A 4,468-nucleotide genomic window follows, 5' to 3' on the forward strand; every position below is an offset into this window, starting at 1 on the left:
ATGCACCCAGCCTAATGCATTCCATATTTAGCACAGCATAGTTACTTATCTAAACAACATATGTATTTGTAGATCTATTCGCCTCCCCACTTCCCTCCAACCATGTCTCCATTCATTAAGCCCCTCGAGGACGGCCAAGGGGATGAGTCAGAGGGATGTTTATAAGTGGGGAAACCCTCTTCCCTCCTTGACAACTCAATCAACAAAACACTGGTCACAACATTACACCCTTATGCCTCACCCCCCTACATTTAACAGAACACTAAGGACACCAACAATGATCGTACACACACAACACTCTGCTGTCATTGCTTCCACATTCAGATTTTAGTTAGCACCACCAAATACTTACATCATAGGAATATGATCTGACTTATCACGTTATTTCTACGATTTTCAGACAAGTTACGGCTACTATGTTTTGATCTTATTATTTGCTCATGATTTAAGGACTTGTTTGTTTCTACACTGCCACCCCCCATCCATCTGTGGGGTTCATGTTCCCCCTAAGCTGAGGTCATCGGTCAAAGGAACAGCATATGCCCACAAGGGAGGTCAAATGAATAATCTTGCAACAGGTTACGCCCACATGAATAAAGGGAAACGGGGTACAGGAAACATAAACAGGGAAATGGGATACAGGGAAACAAAAACAGGGTACAGGGAAACAGGGAAATGGGGTGCAGGGAAACGGATGAATAAGGTACAGAGAAACATAAACAAGGTACAGAGAAATAAACAAACAAGGTGCAGAGACACAGATAAACAAGAAAACAGGATACGCCCACAGATAAACAAGGAAACGGGAGACAAGAAAACAGGGAAACGGAATGCAGGGAAACATAAACAGGGTACAGAGAAACAGGAAAACAAAACAAACAGGGAGACAGATAAAGAGAGCACAGGGAAACAGATAAACCAGAAAACAGGAAACGCTCACCAAAATAAAACAGGGAAACAGGTAAAACAAACCATAAAAATAATTCGCCTGACATGGAATCCCTACAAGTCACCCCGCAAATCTTCCTTAACTACCACACACACAAGCCTCCACCACTGACCAGGAGCCGCGTGGAGGGTTCCTGTACTCACCTATGTTATCAGTGTTGGAAGAAATGATGCTCGGCGGCCCTGGACACAATTATAAGTCAATATTCGAGAGCAGCAGCACCATCGACCTCCCGCACCTGATGCCAGTGACTAATATCGTACGCATTACATCAAATTGTCGTACTTTGGGTGCATTTGAGTTTTATAAAGTGTATTTTGGCGTTATGGACATATTGGTATGGTTGAATCTTAGCTGTTTTCATCATTAGGTTTATTTATGTACCCTTGTCTTTGTTTCTTGGAGAGGCTTAAGGGATGAAATTGTCGTACTTTGGGTCAGCATTGTTGATTAATTCATAGCTATTTTTTATCTTTACGCTCTTTCAAATGGTTTAACGAGAGTTTTAAAGGTTATTAGAATGCATATAAGGCAACAATAGGGTATTTAATTTTTTTCTACAGCAAGTGATCGAGGCACCTCGGTCATAAGCAAATACAAACAAAAAAAAACGCTGCCCTTTGTGGTAGGAGCATATGTCACAGCCATTTTCACACTAACGTTTATCTTTACACTTTTTCATACGGTTTTACGAGAGGTTTGAAGGTTAGTAGGAGACATATGACAGCACAGGAGTAGTTCCGAGGTAGGATATGAGATATGGGCGTGTTGATATAACCAGTCTTAACTCTTATTGACATGTTATAATGCTGTCAAGAAATTATGGTTAAATGCATTAAAGACGACGATGTTGCTGAAATGCCGCTGATTTAAAGAAAATTGATAGAGGACGAAGGTAAAAGAGAGGGTAAAATTTGGTGATGCAGCATTATCTAAAGAGAGAGGGAAAGATGAACAGCTGTGAGGAGAAAGGGGACAAGCATTTAATCGTAATGACGTTATCGTTTGTCGCACAAGGCATCAATTTATCGTGTTTGTACAATAGTTATCGTACACCAATTCACGTTGTCCCTCACCTGGAGCCGCGCAGCACCCCGCGCTGCCCCGCGCAACCTCGTAAACAAAGTAGCTCCCAACTGCTTCGGCTGATTTTTATTCATAACGGATCAAACAGCCACTCTAAGGCTGTCTCCCATCGAAAACTACGCACTAGATATATATGCAGGTGTCTGTTTTTACCCTGCACTGCTAGTTATGCAGAAATCATGAGCTTCTCTAATCCGTGCTGGTGCCAGTTTTTACTTTATTCTGTACATTTGCAACAAAACACGGAATTGATCATAAGTTGCCAATATATTTTTTATCTCATATGTCTACATAAAGAATCATTTATTACTATTTTCTTATTTTTGAGGTTGACATTAGCGTTTTGTTACCCTGTTCAAACATCCAAATAATGTAAGAAAACGATTTCTTAAGGGACACAATGGTAATAAAGTACTCTTGTCAAAAAATAGATATACTAATATATGAACTTCCTGCATCTTAGTAATCTTAGTAATAACTATTGCAACAAAAGCTTTAACAGGTATATATTTCCCTTTCCGGTTTATGTTAACTTAATATAAGAATGCGAGGTGACTGAAGGTTTTAAATATTTTACAGGGAAAAAGAAGGGTGATTGATTGATTGATAGTATATATAAGATAACGTGCTTATAGTGAATACAGCTGTAATAGTCGACAATCACACCTATAATCACGTAACAACGGGGAAAACTTCGATAAATTCAGGTCCAGGAGGGAAAGTGAAAAAAATATATATTTGCTAATAGGCCCGTGGATGAGTAGAATGAATGATATAGATAAGTAGTTGATACAAACACGATTGAAAAGTTTATATGGAGGTAAGACATATTTATAGAAGGGAAGGAAAGTTGGTGAATAATCCAATATCAGGAGCTGTCATGTAGGTCGATCGTTTGACCTCTTGTAGTCTCCTTTATCCTTGTGTATCCTTGTTGCTTCCCTTGCTATCTTTTATCGCTCTTTTGAACTTGGTAACTGTAGCCTTCACACCTCTAGGGGCCTCACTGCACAGGTTTTTTCTTTCTGCTCGAACTCATCTCTATTCATCCTAACATCCCATTGAAAAAGTGAATCAGTGTCTTCATCATTTCATCCTTTTCACTTGTAAACTCTGCAACACCCTTTCTACATATGTATTTCCTCCTACCTTCGACTTGAACGCCTTCAATGGTGGGGGGGGGGGGGTCTATAGGCACCTCTAACTAATATTAACCATCTTTCTTTTCAACTCGTGAGTGCAGGGATCTTTTTGTTGTTGTTGTTGTTGTTGTTGTTGTTGCTGTTGTGTTGTTGTCTTCGAACTGCCACCTTGACTAAATGTAAGAAAATAAAGAGAGAGAAAGAAAAAAAAAGAAAGAAAGAAAAAAAAAAGAAAAGAATATTCACAAGTTAGTAGGTTAGTGGTGCGCCAGAGGTATTTACATGCACTATTTACCGCCTTGAGGCAGGTGGACGCTATCTCTCAAGTGTCATATCACAGTAAAAAAGGGGCGTTGCTAGCAGAGATGACGAAAAATTCATCGAGAGACCCGCCACTCACAAGCTCCCTACCTAGTATCTGCTGCGTGTCTGCCATGGTTTCCTTTTCCACATAAACCAGAGGATGTTGGCCATGGTATAGGGCTGCCCATGGAAGGGTATGCTTGGACACGTAGCCCAGACAGCTGTTGCCTCCCTAACACTCCTCTTACTTCGCTGTCATTTACGTCTTTATCGGCCTTCTTCACTTATCTCGACTTCCTGTTTGTCTCAATTTCTACCTCAGACTGCCAAGTAGCCTACGTGCAACTATTTCACCTTTCCCACACTCTTATCTACCTCTTCTGAAGCTCAACCATTTATTCTACATAACTATTTTTATTCCTCATCCTCTTAGTCGGCTGTACCTTCATTAATTACCCTACTTACATTACTTTATTACATTTAACTTATTTTTTAACTTTCCCTCACTCTTATCTACCCCTGCTGAGGCCAAACGACTCACCCTACTCAGCTATCTGTTTGAGTCATCCTTCTAATGGGTTCATCTACCTTCATCAAGTACCCTGATCACATTACTTTACCACATATATCTTTTTTCCACTTTTCCCACACCCTTCTCCACCCCAATACTAAACTCAAATGACTCATCTTACACAACTATTTTCCTCGTCCTTCTCATCTTCGTTAGTTACCCTTTCCGCATTATTTTGCCATATAGGAGTATAGCCATTTTTTTGTTCTAATTCAATTTCCAATACCCTTATCTACCCAAAACCACACGTTATACAATTATCTGTTCCCACGAAATGACTGGCACTTCTGGCGTGAGGAAAGCGAAAATTATATATAGTGTCTTCTTCACTCACACGAGACAGGTAACGAAGCATGTGAACTGAAGGTTACTGCAATCGCTAAGCCAGTCAGTTAGTGTTTTATAATCCTGTGAATC

Source organism: Eriocheir sinensis, chromosome 39 (genome assembly GCF_024679095.1).
Source record: "Eriocheir sinensis breed Jianghai 21 chromosome 39, ASM2467909v1, whole genome shotgun sequence".
Taxonomy (NCBI): Eukaryota; Metazoa; Arthropoda; class Malacostraca; order Decapoda; family Varunidae; genus Eriocheir; species Eriocheir sinensis.